Source organism: Lithobates pipiens, unplaced genomic scaffold (genome assembly GCF_037356315.1).
Source record: "Lithobates pipiens isolate NorthernLeopardFrog02 unplaced genomic scaffold, aLitPip1_a1.2 Scaffold_8, whole genome shotgun sequence".
Lineage (NCBI taxonomy): Eukaryota > Metazoa > Chordata > Amphibia > Anura > Ranidae > Lithobates > Lithobates pipiens.
In genome coordinates, this window is record NW_027507903.1 from 216,364,674 (window position 1) to 216,382,088 (window position 17,415).

At 42.6% G+C, this 17,415-nt stretch overlaps 1 pseudogene; it reads right to left on the minus strand.

Annotated features, from left to right (window-relative positions):
* Positions 1-216: 216 nt before the first annotated feature.
* LOC143960598 (myeloid leukemia factor 2 pseudogene) lies at positions 217-1,281 on the minus strand (annotated as a pseudogene).
* Between the last annotated feature and the right edge of the window lie 16,134 nt (positions 1,282-17,415).

A 17,415-nucleotide genomic window follows, 5' to 3' on the forward strand; every position in this document is an offset into this window, starting at 1 on the left:
TCACCTCTACCAGAACGTCTCTACCCAACCGCCACAGAAACTCTGCCTATGTACATCGAAAAAAAACTACTTAACTTAAATATTAACCCCTCTGCCCTCCCCCCCCCCCTACCTGACTATTCATCCCCCTCTACCTCCCTCGCCTTCCCATACAAACCATTTCCCATTGATACGCCCCCACAGAACCTCCCATCCCCTCCCTTACAGAAGCTCCTGGTTATGTGAAATGCTTTTCAGGTATCAGCAAATAAAAAATAAAAAGTGCAGACGTGGAAAACCTAGGAGGAGAAAAACAGGGAGCGAGGAAGGGAAGGGTAACAAGAGAGTTGTCAGGGAGATGATGGAGCGGCGTGAGGAAGAAGTGGTCCCTTTGGGAATATTCGGAACGGTTAGGATTTTAATTGTCCCGTTTTTGTGCATTAATCAGCTATCACCAGTCGTATCGGCGGGATGGGCGGGCTGTGCTGTCTTCAGGTCCCTGGATGGCGAGTCTCTCCTCTGGGGCTGCTCTCCTTCTATACTGCAGGCCCCTCTGACTCCGGTAATGGGAGGTCCCCCTGTGCCATTCTTCATTAAAACCACCAACATCATTTTCATCCATGTTAATGTACTCCTGCCTCTCCTCGCGGTCTCCCGTGCGACGGTTGTGAGAGCGCTGCATGATGTGCGCCCGCTCTCCAATATGGTGAACGATGCTCATCTGTTCCATGCCGCTGTCCGAATCCCGCATTGTGCGTCTCGTCTCACAAATCCCGCCGGGGGGCGGTGCACGTCTGTGATGTCTCCTGATATACTTTAGGGGTGCCGCTGCCCAACATATTGGAGTAGGATATGACCGTGGAAGAGGAGAATGTCTGACAGTTTGACCCACTTGAAAGTTGCTTCATACCTCCCATAAGATCGTTCATCAGTCCAAACATGTCCATGAATCCGCCCCCCATTCCCATCATACCGTAGGGTGATAAGGCACCGGCCTGCATGTCACGAGGGGCTGCAGATCGAGCGAGTCCGGGCACACTCCCGTCCGTCAGGCTCAGGAACGGCGACATCCCAGAGTTTCCAGAAAACATGCGTCTCATATGCTGGCGATGCAACGCAAAGGGATCCATTAGGAACATAGCGGGGTCCTGTGGCTCGGTGTCCCTCATGAAGCTGAACATGGCTTCCTCTGCGGTTCCTCGGGATTGGCAGCGGGTGAAGGTTACAAATGTCCGGTCTTCTTCCTCCTCCTCTCCTCCGCCTCGCTCCTCTCTCACGAACAATAATAACACCACACACGGCGGATGTCCATTTCATAATTCTGTTTACAGAGCTTGTATGTGCTGCACATTTTAAACTGAATTTTTAAAGATAAAAATTAGTGTGCCCTCCTCCACCCAAGGATACAATGACACACCATGTACGTGGGTTAACATTTCTAGGCAAGCAGGCTGCCAACTACACTGAGACTATCAGCCTTTATACACTTCAATATCAAGTGGCTTCTATAAAAGGAGGGCCCGAAAGGAGAAATGTATCCACTGAAAATGCTAGTATGATGGGCACCACTCCTCCTCTGCATTTCTGGTGCCATAAGCACTGGTCTCCTCTGCATCTGTGGTGCCTTGAGACAATGGAATGGATAAGTGGGAAGTTTATCTGCTCATACATTGCAAGCCTCCTCTTCTGATGAATTGGAAAAGTTACTCTATTGACTGCCTAAAGAATAAGTTTACCTTTTGTGACATGTTATACCCATATTCAGGGCGTAACATGTTAGCCCTTGTACACACGATCTGAGATTCCGACGGAATGTGTCCAATCGGAGCGTTTTGTCGGATATTCCGACTGTGTGTGGTCTGCATCGGACTGTTTCCGTCGGAATATCCGTCGGACCAAATTTTCCAAATTGCCGGAAATATTTTCTGACAAAATACTCCGATCGGACATACTCCGATCATGTGTAGAGAATTCCGATTGGACAAAGTGCCACGCATGCTCAGATCAAATTCCTACATCAACGCTATTGGCTACTAGCCTGAACATAGTCCCATCGTAACGAAATTACGTCATCACGTTTCGAACGATCTGATTTTCCGACAACTTTGTACGACCGTGTGTATGCAACAGTTTCGGACAAGACCCATGGGACAAAATCCGATGGATTTGGTTGTCGGAATCTCCGACTGTGTGTGTACAAGGGCTTACTGTCACAGCAGCCCCCGATCCCCCATTGTGACAGCTAGCAGAGGAGCTTCTCCCCACACTCGCTGTCACAATGTTATAAAAACGCGGCCATACGGGGCTTTGTTCAACCAGCCATGTCATTCATTCACAGATCCCTGTGAATGGGAGAACTACAAGTACCCAACAGCCTCTTTAGCTGTCAGCATGTAGTTCTCAACAAACTACCAGGCTGCTGTTGAGTGCTCTAGGTAGTTCATTGATGCTTCCTGTCAGTGTGTAACTGCCTGCACATATGAGGTATGAGCAGACAGCTTAAACAGACAGTCATATATGTTTTTTATATATATATATATATATATATATATATATATATATATATACATTTTTTTTTCTTTTTTACAGGGTGAACTTATTCTTTAATAAAAAAATAAATGATAACAATGAACAGAAGTCTGTGCTTTTCTGTACCTAACCTTGTCTAAATGTAGATTTTGTCACAGTATTTCCAATGAATCAGTGAAAGAACAGTCAAAGAAGAACATGAAATTCTTCCAGCTCAATGTCTATTCAATCTGCCCCTGGTAGTCATAGGATGACAAAGCGGGAGGGCTTTCACATGGGAGAGGGCAGTAAGGTCCCTTGCTCACCCATATCCTGAGTGACAGATATTTTTTTGGTCCTAATGACCTACCAAATAGGCAAGGTAAGATAAAAGCATGCTGCTCGGGAGGGAGAACGATATTTGATATTTGCAAAGATATTTGCCTTTACTGGCAAATGAACAATTGTTTTAACCCCAGATAAAGCTATTTAGTGAGCCAGGTAGATTCATGTTGTCACTTTAGTTACCTGCACTTTCTTCCTTGGGCACCAAGGTTTGTCACCATTACTATAAGGATATGGGCCTCTAGCCATGTCGGTTTATCAAAAATTTGCATGTTATGGTTTTCACCCATGATAAACGACTTTAATCTTGCAATATTTTATATCGGGGGTATACTATCCAAAGAGCATGAAATGAGACAGCTGTGGGTGAATATGCTATAAAACAAGAACCAATATGCTTTACTATAAAATTTTGATTTATGAGCAACATTACTGTATTTATATAATCTACTGCAGTTTAAGAAGAATGTCTATTAAAAATTGCTTGCATATTCCCTCTTTAGTATGGGGCCACATAGAAGTGTGTTAGGAAAATTCTAAACATCATGGGCAGATGGTGAGTTTTCAACTGCAGATCAGTGACAGGTAGGGTAACCTACAAACTACATTTACAATCCACCTGGTAATGTAGGATCTCCTATCTGCCTTATGCCTTACCTCTGAACTTGAACGTATATCTGCAATAGTTGATTTCTTCACTCTCACTTGATATATCTTTTATCTAGTAAGCAGGACCCTGCTTCAATGTGGTCAGAACTTTCTGGGTTTTGTTAGCTGCTGACCTCTACTTGTTCATGTGTGACTGTTGCATACATAATTACTGCAGGCAATCAATGAAATCATGAATTGGAAGCATTTCATATGTGCAGGCATCCATTTTTGAGACTCAATACTGTGTGCTTCTTATGCCGCGTACACACGATCGAATTGTCCGGCGTACTTAGTCCGGCAAACAATCCGGCGGATAGTCCGTGGACTTTCTACCGAACAGACTTGGCCACACACGGACACACAGAAAGTCCGGCGTTTGCTAGCGCAATGACGTACAGCACGTACGACGGGACTAGAAAAAGGAAGTTCAATAGCCAGTAGCCAATAGCTTCCTTTTCGTACTTGCTTCTAAGCATGCGTCATTCTTAGTCCGCCAGACTAGCATACTGACGAACGTATTGTCCGATGAAGAAAGGCGTAAAGATTGGACTGCAAAAATACTTTCTAAGTCCGCCGGACTTTACGCTGAGAAAGTCCGCTGAAGCCCACACGCGATCGAATTGTCCGGTGAAATGCGTTTCGGCTGACTAAGTACACTGGACAATTTGATCGTGTGTACGCAGCCTTAGGAACCAGCAGCCTATCCAATACACATGTTTGGAAGCCAGTGATCTATTGGGCCTTAGTGGGCAGTAGCTATACCAGCAGCAACCTGGCTGCTGTCATCATTTGATGTAGAACATCACTTCACTTTTGCAGGACTGACTTCACTTGACAGAAGTCATCTCTATGCATCTTCACCTGACCACTCTATATACAACTCCGAAGCATACAAACTTAGAGGCTATATGCATTGATTTACAGCTGGTGATCCCATACTAGGAGTTTCAGTACTAGATATTTTGTTCATCAAGTATCCAGCAGGCTTGTATCATTTGCTGCTTTCCAGTACCCCTGGGGGGTCATACACACACAGATTTTCCCAATAGGATCCTTTACTGGTGTATTCCCTTGCTCTATTACACAAGTGTTATTTACCAAAGAGGACCTGTGGGTGTATGGTAATTTGGTGTCCGGACCTTTTTGTTATTTGTTTAGTTAGTTGTTTTCACATGTCTGTATGTTCTATATCTAAGTACCACACTCCATCCAAGCAGTGTGGGACTTTACAAACCATAGCCAGTGTAGATACAATCTGAATCTCAGTATTTTGAGTAATGTTTTTATTCTTTACCTTCAATGAGCTTTTGTACATTTTTACCAGATTCCTGCATTTCCTTTTGCTGCCTTAGTAGCCGCTTAATCTCATTGGGTTCTCTCATCTGAAGTTTCCCCCATTTTTTCTTTTGGTCCAGTTTGCTTGGCAACGGCAGCAACACCTTATTTGGGTGAATGGCATCAGGTCTGTATTAACATATATATATATATATATATATATATATATATATATATATATAGTAGAGGTGCCATTAGTGGACCCGTCATCATTTAGTCTTGTAAGATAAAAGCATGCTGCTCGGGAGGGAGAAAGATAAGTGACTTTTTTTTTGCCCTTTATGGGCAAATGAACAATTGTTTTAACTTCAGATAAAACTATTTAGTGAGCCAGGTAGATCCATTTTGTGTCACTTTAGTTACCTGCACTTTCTTCCTTGGGCACCAAGGTTTGTCACCATTACTATAAGGATATGGGCCTCTAGCCATGTTGGTTTATCAAAACTTAGCGCATTATGGTTTTCAACGATTATCAACTAATTTAATCCTGCAATATTTTATATCTGGGTATACTATCCAGAGAGCATGAAATGAGACAGCTGTGGGTGAATATGCTTTAAAACAACAACCAATATGCTTTACTATAAAATGTTGATTTATGAGCAACATTACTGTATTTATATAATCTACTGCAGTTTAAAGCGGGAGTCCACCGGGACTCCGCGTTTTTTTTTTTTTTTTTAAAAGCCAGCAGCTACAAATACTGCAGCTGCTGACTTTTAAAATAGTGACACTTACCTGTCCAGCGCGCCCGCGATGTCGGCACCCGAAGCCGATCGCTAGGTCGTCTGTCGGGTCCTGCCGCCGCCATCTTGGGTATGGGAATCAGGAAATGGAGCCTTTCGGCTTCATTTCCCGGTTCCCTACTGCGCATGCGCGAATTGCGCTGCGCAATAAGGACGCTCCCCGCTGCCTCTGGGAGCTGTGTGTTTCCCAGCAGGCAGCGGGGGGCACTTGCGGGAAGGGGCGGGCACTTGCGGAAAGGGGCGTAAGTTACGCCCCTTTCCGCAGAGAGCTGTCCCGGAAGTGGGTGCAGTTACCTGGATTATCCAGGTAACTGCACCCCCCTCCCCCCTGAAAGGTGCCGATTGTGGCCCAGGAGGGGGGGAGGGTTCCGATGAGCGGAAGGTCCACTTTAGGGTGGACCTCCGCTTTAAGAAGAACTTCTATTAAACATTGCTTCCATATTAGTATGGGGCCACATAGAAGTGTGTTAGGAAAATTCTAAAAATCATGGGCAGATGGTGAGTTTTCAACTGCAGATCAGTGGCAGGTAGGGTAACCTACAAACTACACTTACAATCCATGATCTGATATTATGTTGCCTTACTTTTTAAAAAGCATTTATACGACATCGTCTCACGAGTGGAGTATGAAAAGAGATTAACATGACACAGCTTGAATTTAAGGTGTATCACTTTAGACTCTTCACTTTATTAGAAAATTCCAGAGAATTAAGTATTTGCACAATATTCCCAAGGTGTTTTTCTGTAATAAATTCACTGATTTTGTGTCTGTTTTCCATATGTAATCCTGTGTGTATTTGTAGCTCTTATTTTTATTGTGTCTCATTTACTGCATGATGGCTTAGAGTGCAGTACAAAGTATTTTCCCCAGCAGTTGTGTGTGAATCAAGCAACAGAAACTGCTTTCATGTTGGCAAGTTCACCATGAGGGTGACAAATAATGACAATTCACCCCCTGTGATTAAAGCCGTAATACTGGAAAATAACGGGTGCTGTAAAGCTTTCCAAGAACTGTTTGTTCAGCAGTCTTCAAAGTTCAGGAAGCCTTAGTAACCCTAAATATAATTCAAACATAAATAAAAACTGGTCTTATCTTTCTGCCAACAGGCACTAGATAATCAGGACTGCCATTTCATGAGTCAATTCCTCAACTGTGTCCTGTATTTATATTTTAGAGTGTGTTCAGGTTAGCCTTATTTAGTGCTGTGCAAAACACACAATTACAATCTTTTTCTTGGGCATATTCATTATGGGTACTTGAGCTATGTGGCTTTAGGTAAAGAAAAAATATAATTAAAGCCACCTTGTTGCTTCCACAACAAAATAAAACTGAAAATACCCTGCAAGAGGAGAAGCTGCATAGTTTCCTTTCCAGCATTCAGTGTTTTTAACCTTCACTGAGCTGCTAAGACTGGTGCTAACATCAATAAGTTGGGGTGCGTCACATAGTGTGCCCACTAATGGCTGCTGTGGTTCATCTGGCTCACTCCAAGTCACTAAAGGACATTAGGATGCTTGATCTACAAAAAATTTTTTTTTACCTGCAGCACTCCATCTGACAAACCAATAAATATCTACTACATCCACCATAAAGCTGCAATCAATGGATTGGAGAGATGCCATGATGCTCAGTGGCTGTACAGGTAGAGAAAGCCAATCAATCCCTCTCCCTTCACCATTTTAATATCTTAGCCACAGCATTAGGGCAAAGAAAGAGAGGGATAACTGGACTATTTGCACTGGAAGAAAATCATTCTGGGCACATTTCTGGCAGCTGTATTTAAGCAGGTTGCCATAAAATCAAAATCTGAGAGACTACTTGATATACACTATATTACCAAAAGTCTTGGGACACCTGCCTTTACATGCATATTAAATTTAATGGCATCCCAGTCTTAGTCTGTAGGGTTCAATATTAATTTGGCTCACCCTTTGCAGCTATAACAGCTTTATCTCTTCTGGGAAGGCTGTCCACAAGGTTTAGGAGTGTGTCTATGGGAATGTTTTACCATTCTTCCAGAAGCACATTTATGAGGTGAGGCACTGATGTGGACAAGAAGGCCAGGCTTGCAATCTCTGCTCTAATTCATCCCAAAGGTGTTCTATCATGTTGAGGTCAGTCAAGTTCCTCCACCCCAAACTCGCTCATCCATGTCTTTATGGACCTTGCTTTGTGCACTGGTGCGCAGTGTGGCAGCAGTGTACCTGCTAGTTATTTTTCGACTGACTTTGAGCAATACTTTCATAAGGGCTCTGACAGAGCTGCAAAGTCCTGCAAGTGGTTATGTAAAAGCACGAGATTGCACAAACATCTGAATATACAGCGCTGTGAAAAAGTATTTGCCCCTTCCTGATTTTTTATTTTTTTTTGCATATTTCTCACACTTAAAGGATTCAGATCATCAAACACATTTTAATATTACACAAAGATAATCCGAGTAAATCCAACATGAGTTTTTCAATTATTTCATTCATTAAGGGAAAAAAGATGTTAACCTGCCTGGCCCTATGTGAAATGCTGAATCAGGAATGAACTGTGATTAACCACAATTTTTTGGAAAGCTGAGCTAAATTTCACTTGCCACACCCAGGCCTGATTACTGCCAAACCTGTTGAATCAAGAAATCACATAAATAGAAGCTGTCTGACAAAGTGAAGCATGCTAACAGATCACAAAAAGCTACACATCATGCCACAATCTAAAGAAAATTTCAAGAACAGATTAGAAACAAAGTAATAAACATGTATCTGTCTAGGAAGGGTTTCAAAGCCATTTCTAAGGCTTTGGAGCTCCAGTGAACCATGGGGAGAGCCATTATCCACAAATTGAGCTAACTTGAAACAGTGATGAACCTTCCCAGAAGTGGCCTGCCTACAAAAATTACTCCAAGAGCATGACGACAATGCATCCAGGAGGTCATAAAAGAACCCAGAACAACACCTTAAGAACTGCAGGCCTCACTTGCCTCAGGTAAGATTAGTGTTCATGATTCAACAATAAGAAATAGACTGGGAAAAAATGGCATCCATGGGAGAGTTCCAAAGCCACTGCTGACCAAAAAGAACACAAAGGCTCATCTCACATTTACCAAAAAACATCTTGATTATCCCTAAGACTTTTAGGCAAATGTTCTGTGGACTGATAAGACAAAAATTTTACTTTTTACAAGTTGTGCGTCCCGTTACATCTGGCATAAAACTAATACTGCATTTTATAACAAGAACATCATAACAGTTAGACATGGTGGTGGTAGTGTGATGGTCTGGGGCAGCTTCAGAACCTGGGAGACTTACCACAGTTCCTAAAAAGGAATGTCCGGCCATCAGTTTGTGACCTCAAGCTCAAGTACACTTGGGTTATACAGCAGGACAATGATCCCAAACACAACAGCAAGTCCACCTCCAAATGGTTCACACAAAGCAAAATTTAGGTTTTGGGCTTAAATCCAATTGAGATGCTGTATCACAACCTTACACTGGCGGTTCATGCTGGAAAAGCCTGAATTATAACAATTCTACAAAGAAGAGTGGGCCAAAATTGCTCCACAGCAATGTGAAAGTTTTCACAAATGCTTGATTGCAGTTGTTGCCACCAAGGGTGGCACAACCAGTTAATAGGTTTAGAGGGCAATTACTTTTCACATAAAGCCAGGCAGGTTTGGACAGCTTTTTTTGCCTTAATAAATTAAACCATCATTTAAAAACTGCATTTTGTATTTACTCAGGTTATCTTTGTGTAATAATAACATTTGTTTGATGATCTGAGTCATTTAAGTGTGAAAAATATAAAAAAAAAAAAATCAGAAAGCGGGCAAATACTTTTTCACAGCATTGTATATTTAACCTATGGTGCGAATGGAGCAGGACATGAATAATACATTTTGAATAATGAGTAAGTTGTATGTCCAGTCCACTGTTTGAGATAAACAATGGCTTTAACCAGATGGCTGTTTTTTCATTGGCAGGCAGAGTTCATTTTACCCAGAGCTGGTTAAAAAGCAATCCGTCCATATCACAAAAGCTGAGAGCACCATGTATTCTATCAGGAAAGTGTGTGTTTTAATAGAAACATACAAAAACATTTTTTTTTTTTTTGTCAATTACCCTTAATGTTAGAACAAATAGGCTACCTAGAGCTTTACCCTTCTTTCTCAGGGATCCTGTTGCTTAAAATAAAAACATATTTATTGTAATTATGCAAAGTGCTAAAAAAAAAAAAATCATGAAAATGTTTCATTTACTTGTTGAAATATAAACAATCTCATCCTTGTATGAAAATTACTCAGCAATTCAAACTAGATCTAATAATGAGTCACATAGGGATAAAATTGAAAACAGCAGGCAATTTTCCAAATACATTTGTTTTCAAAAATGACTTTTACAATTTATTTTCTAGACTGCTCAGTTAAATGATCTTTCACACTGGGCATTAATGATGACCTAAATTTTGTCTAACTGGCTTGACATTTTGCTATTATTTACAAGAAAAGAAGCCTCTGAATATAAAAAAAAAAAAAACATAACTAGAAACAGACAAATCTGTCTCTGTATCGGTTCCAGTAATACCAGAATAATTACTACAAAATGTCCAACATACAATTTTTTTCTTTTGCAGTTATAATTAATTTTTGGAACATGCAATCACTAAAACTGGGTTGACAAGTTCTCAGATCCTTAAGCTGGTTTTTAATAAGCACTAAATTTAAATGGGCATTGTCATTTAAAAAAAAAAAAATATTCATAATGTTATACTGGTATGTCTGCTTAGTCTTATGTCTGTGAAGATTTTTCTTTATCCAGGTGCTGGAATAGCTAATAGTAGTGAATAGTATTCAAATGAAGTTGTTCTATGATGTCAAAGACCTTTCACTGCTCATTCAAGTAGCTTCTTCAGATCAAAGTCATGCATAAATGTTTTTTGGTTATAAAATGGTTTTTGTTTAGTGATGGATTTGTGATGAAGTGCTACTCGTGATAAAAGACCAAGGCTCATCACATTTTACTTATTTTATTGTCCCCAGAGAAATCAAATTTTTTGGCTTGTGAAATGTAATTAGAATATGCAAGCCCTTCACAACACTCTATTGTTTACTGGCAAGTAAAATAAGTTGGCTAAAGGAAAGGCATACAATATAAGCTGGTAAAAACTACTACATTTGACAAAGTGACAGTGTAGATCATAACGGGAAATAAAGAGACTGCCCTACACATCTCTACCCTCTGTCTATTTAGCCAATCAATTTCCGAGCCTTTGAGGCTGCATTACTAAAGGAGTTGAGAATTTTCACGCAATAAATTGCTAAAGACTACACTTTAGTTATCTGATCACATAAAAGAAAAATAACACCCCTGTTTTTCATATTCACATGAGTGAGAGTAGTCATAGTCAACATAGCTAGTCTTTATTGAGTGAAGATTCAGGACTCTTTTATGTCAGGGTATTTCTGATATAAAATGATCAATGATATGAATATCAATTGGATCTGCAGTCTAACTTCATACCTTCTCAGTATTTAAATGTTTACTAGGCTGAGAAACTGTTAGACCCTGACAGATTAGAAGCTTATTTGCACTCCAGACAAACCAAGATGACCCTCACCCACTAGTAAACAATTATTTCGATTTGCTAGTCAAATAACACCTGAGTGAAAAAAAAATCCTCTCTAAATTGAAACTAAAGCCTCATACACATGATTGGATTTTCCGACAGGAATTGTGTGATGACAGGCTGTTGGCAGAAAATCCGACAGTGTGTATGCTCTATCGGACAATTGTCGAAATTTCTGCGGACAAATGTTGGATGGCAGGCTTTAAAATTTGCCGCGGACAAATCTCTGTTGTCGGATTTTCTGAGCAGGTGTACACAAATCCGTCGGACAAAAGTCCAATGCACAAATGTGCATGCTCGGAAGCAAGGACTAGCCGGAAGCAATCGGTCTTGTAAAACTAGTGTTCATAATGGAGAATTCACATTCGTGATGTGGCAAATTATGAAATCTAGAAATGTAGCGCACATTCTCTTCTTCTTTATAATGGGATAATACCTTGGCGTCTCAAGCGTTTGTAAATAAGTTACTGAAGCTACACCAGGAGCATTTCAGCTTAATCCTCCATGAATTTTGGATTACAAATACAAAGGAGTGACTTTAGCTAGTGAAGAAAAGAAGACCCCGGATAAAAGTACTTTAAGTGAGGCCTCACATATAGCATTTAAAGCTGGGGGAGCTCCCAGGTTATACATATATATATACATTTTGTATTGTGTTATATTGAAATATATTGTGTTGTCGTCCTACGTTGGGATGACAGCACATTTCCTGTAATCACCTGTGTAAATATTTTGCAGTAAAGATATTTCTGGTTAAGTATCCAGTTGTGTGGCATACTGTTTCTTCCCACCAGGTGAAGCCAGTGGATCCTGAAGGTACAATACAGGTACTTTGCATTGTTTTATATTGTACTGTATTACATGGCACCACAGCTGTGCCAAGGGGATTGAGTCAAGTTAGTGGGGTTTCTAAGAAGTGTGCAGGCCCAATATAATCAGCAGCTCCTTTGGGGGTAAGTGCTACACTAACGTTGAAAATGACATCATCACCTGTGCCAAAAGCAAAAAATATAGAAAACATGACCTGGGAATGCATCTGGAGAAGGAAAGTTAGAGAACACTGCCCTAAGTAATGTTAATTGTAATCTTTTTGTGTTTTTAAGAATTGCAAAGCCACAATTTGAAGATATCCACAAATGGTCCCAAAAGATTCTTATTTCCATCATGATCTCATGCCTATAATGTATGTCTTTCCCTACCTCTAGTTTGCTAAAGCCACAAAACACACAGTGTGTCAACATGTGCTAGCTCCCATCATGGGGTGTCAATGGATGTGTTTTGGGGGGTGCAACCCCTTCCCTCTTAGCTACATTAGTTCTGAGGAAGGAGTTGCAACCCCAAAACACATACATTGATGCCCTGTGATGGGAGATAGCACGTTGGCAACAGATGCGTTTTGGGGTGCAACCCCTTCCTCTTACCTACTTTAGTTATGAGGAAGGGGTTGCAGCCCCAAAATGCATCCATTGATACCCTGTGATGGGAGATAGCATATGTTTGGGGGTGCAACCCCTTCCACTTACCTACTTTAGTTATGAGGAAGGGGTTGCATCCCCAAAACATGTCCATTGATACCCCATCATGGGAGATAGCACATGTTAGCAATGGATACGTTTTGGGGGTGCAACCCCTTCCTCTTACCTACTTTAGTTATGAGGAAGGGTTTGCACCCCCAAAATGCATCCATTGATACCCTGTGATGGGAGATAGCACATGTTAGCAATAGATGCGTTTTGTGCGTGCAACCCCTTCCTCTTACATACTTTAGTTATGAGGAAGGGGTTTGTCACGTACCTGGTGGAGATCGAGCCGTAGAGGGGGCTTCTCTTGCACCTCCTGTCCATCACCCCTGGCAGTAATGACAGGGAGTGGAGGATACAGAGTGGGATGAGGGTCGATGTAGTAGATGACTCTGGCTGTACTTTGGCAGGGACCAGGTGACTTGAGAGCGCTGGGCCGGAACTGAAGACAGGAGCTCCGTGGTGCTGAATCAGCAACTGGAAGCATAGCCGGAACGTAAGCCAAGGGTTCATCAACAGCCAGGCAGAGTAGAGACCAAGACATGAGGCAGAGGCAAAGACGGGACGCAGGCAGGGTTCGGTACACAGTCGGGCAATGAGGCACAGGAACATCAGGCAGAAGCAGAGTAAAACACAAGCTGGGGTCACAAGTAGGCAGGCAGAGGTCAAGAGGTGGGTCAGACAAGCCGGGTCAGGATACAGGAAACTGGTTCCGATCGGTTAAGCAAACTGGCGTGCCTGTACACGCGCCAGTACATGTCTTTTCTTGTGCATCTTCTGGAATGTCCACGCCTGCGCACCACTGTGCGCTTGTTGCCCGGGTTTCCCTTACAGGGTTGCACCCCCAAAATGCCTCCATTGATACCCCGTGATGGGAGATAGCACGTTAGCAATGGACGCGTTTTGGGCGTGCAATCCCATCCTCTCACCTACTTTAGTTATGAGGAAGGGGTTGCACCCCCAAAACGCATTAATTTATACCCCGTGATGGGAGATTGCACATGTTAACACACTGTGTGTTTTGGGGCTTTAACAACTAACCTGTTTGTACCTACACACATTTTAGGCAGGGGATCATAAGGGACATTTAACAGTTATGGCTTTCAGAGGGGTGAGATCAACCCATCTGAGGAAGGCAACATCAACACAGTCTAAAGCCCCATACACACTATCAGATTATCTGCTGAGTTTTTCCTTCAGATTTACCAAAACCATGTAGTAGAAGGGCCTGCCTGATTGCATACACATTGAAACTCCTAAGGTTTGTCCTCATATTATATGGTTTTGGTAAATCTGAAGGAAAAACTCAGCAAATAATCTAATAGTGTGTATGGGGCTTTAGGATACTAATGTCTCATATGGCATTCACTTTAACAAACTCGAACATTGTAAGTTGGTGATGTGTATCTTATGTTTTCAAACATGTCTGTTTAGCCCCAAAAAGGCAAAATAATGGCAAACATATATGTTTATACACCAAGATGCTGGTTTGTTATATAACCTTAAAACGCACATGTGAATGTGGTTTGAGTAAAAAATTCTACTAAACAATGCGTGGCTTATTTTTTCAATGCTCAATACCAGTGTATTTGTTAAGTTGGAGAAGTTACAGTGACAACGTGCTCCAGTGACAATGTGCTCTAAAATGCCGAAAAATTAAAGGAGTTGAAAAAGCATAATGTTTTCTTGAACTTGATGCATTAGATACATTAGGGAATAGGGATAAGCCCAATGTTCGAGTCGAACGTAAGTTTGAGTCGAACATCGGGTGTTCGCCGAATAGCAAACAATTTGGGGTGTTTGCGGCAAATTCAAAAGCCACGGAAAACCCTTTAACACTCTATTGGAGAAATCAAAAGTGCTATTTTTTAAGGCTTATATGCATGGTGTTGTCATAAAAAGTGTTTGGGGACCTGAGTCCTGCCCCAGGGGACTGCAAAAAAAAGTTTTAAAAACTGCAATTTTCTTCAGGAGCAATGATTTTAATAATGCTTAAAGTGAAACAATAAAAGTGAAATATTCCTTTAAATTTTGTACCTGGGGAGTGTCTATAGTATGCTCCGTTGCACAATATTACTATTGATTGGTGGTGGGGAATGATGGATTGTATTGCAGTCTGTGTAAGAATATAGGGGGGCATAGAGAACTAGTAAGGGCAAAGAGAGAGAAAAAAGGAGAAGAAGGAAAAAAGAAGGGGAGAAGTGAAGAGGGAGAGGGGGAGGGGAGAGGACAGGAGGGGGGTTTGGGGAGACAGAGGGGAGGAGTTAACCCTCTGGGCTCTGCCGCGCGCCTGGGATAGGTACCAAAATACCTATATTGTAAGGCAGGTCATCATCACACCTGTGCATGTGGTAGGGTCCTCTTGTGGAGTATGTCTCCAAATATGTCACAGCGGTGACGCCTTGGGTTCTCAGCCGTTCTGGGTCTCTAGATCAAGATGCGGGTCTCATAATCATGGCATAGCGTTTTGAGGAACAGAAGTCATTCCATTTGGCCCAGATTTGGGCAAATTTATGGGGGGAGTCTCTAGAGATATGGATCAACTCTTCCATTTCTGCTATTTTTTAAAAATTACATTTCTAAAGGAAAAAAGGTAATTTAAAAGTACTCACGGCTATAATGAATTGTCAGTAACGGCAATACACATAAAAGTCATTGAAAAAAAGGGCATGGGGTTCCCTCGCAGTCCATTACCAGGCCCTTTGGGTCTGGTATGATTATTAAGGGAAACCCCGAACCAAAATGAAAAAAAAAAAATTGCATGGGGGTCCCCCCAAATTCCATACCAGGCCCTTCAGGTCTGGTATGGATTTTAAGGGGAACCCCGCACCAAAATGTAAATAAAAATGGTGTTGGATCCCTCAAAAATCCATACCAGACCCTTATTCGAGCACGCAACCTGGTAGGCCACAGGAAAAGAGGGGGGATGAGACACATGCCCTCAGGATGGGGAGGGTGCTTTGGGGTAGTTGATGGGGACAAGGGTCTCATCCCCACAACCCTTGCCCGGTGGTTGTGGGGGGCTTGTCGGAAGATCCCCAGATCCTGGCCTCCCCCCGTGTGAAATGGTACCGGGGCACAAATGTACCCCTACCATTTCACAAAAACAGTGTGAAAATTGTAAAAATTACATGATACGGCTTGGGACAAAGGGGTCCCCTTGTTAAAGGGGCTTCCAGATTCCAATAAGCCCCCCTCTCGCAGACCCCCACAACCACGGAGCAAGGGTTATGGGGATGAAACAATGACGTGTGGGTGACCCCGCCCCCATCTGATGTAATGCAGGTTTCCGTAACATCAGAGGGGGAGGGGTCACCCACACGTCATTGGGGAAGCCAGGCTTTCCCCCCTGCGTCAGAGGGGAGCGGGGTCAGGTGACGGGTGGCCCCGCCCTCCTCATATAAGAAATGTCAGGCTGCCGGGATCCCCACAGTGTCTCCGCCAGTGGAGACAGAGGATGGATGGACTGCGTGCGCTGGACTGGAGGGAGAGATCACCCGTCGCTGGATCAGATCAGCCATTGCTGGATCCCGGAGAGATGATCATCCTTCGCTGGATAGCAAGAGTGGATTACCACCGCTGGAATCTTATTTAAATTTTTTTATTTTTAATAAAGGACTTTTTCAAGTGTGTTTGTCTTTTTTAACATTCTTTTATACTTTCTTTGTGAAATGGTAGGGGTACTTTTGTACCCCCTTACCATTTCAAACGGGGGGGCGCCGGGGTCTGAGGGTCCCTTTGTTAAAGGGGGCTTCCAGATTCTGATAAGTCCCCCACCCGCAGACCCCCACAGCCACCGGACAGGGTTGTGGGGATGAGGCCCTTGTCCTCATCAACATAGGGACAAGGTGCTTTGAGGGGTCACAGACCCCCAAAGCATCCTCCCAATGTTGAGGGCATGTGGCCTGGTATGGTTCGGGGGGGGGGCCCTGCCAGGTTGCGTGTTTGGATAAAGGGTCTGGTATGGATTTTTAGGGGGAACTGGATATTTAGGGGGAACCCCACATAATTTTTTTTTTTTGACATGAGGTTCCCCTTAATATCCATACCAGACCTAAAGGTCCTGGTATTTGAATTTGGGGGAACCCCACGCTTTTATTATTAATGACTTTCAATGACTGTTCTTTGTATTACGGGGAGCCGACAATTTATTATAGCTGCGAGTGATTTTAAATGACTTTACAGGCATACTATACACACCCCCCAGGTATGAAATCTAAAGGAATATTACACTTTTATTGTTTCACTTTAAGCATTTTTAAATTCACTGCTTCTGGCTGTTTTAAAAACTTTTTTTGCATTGATACATGTCCCCTGGGGCAGGACCCAGGTCCCCAAACACTTTTTAGGACAATAAATTGCATATTAGCTTTTAAAATGAGCATTTTAGATTTCTCCCATAGACTTGTACAGGGTGTTCCGCGGCTTTTCGAATTTGCCGCGAACACCCCAAATGGTTCACTGTTCGCCGAACAGGCGAACAGGCAATGTTCAAGTCGATCATGAGTTTGACTTGAACTCGAAGCTCCTCCCTAGGCGTGAGTACTTTTAACTACTTCCCACCCGGCCAATGTATATATACAGCCACGAGGAGGCTCTCTCCTTCTGACTGGACATTCAGGAACGTCCTTCAGAAGGAGGGGGATTGCGTGCCTGCACAGCGGCGCGGTCCCGATGCGCTCGTGTCACCCGGACATCTCGGATCGGCAGGAGGGGTCTGTGA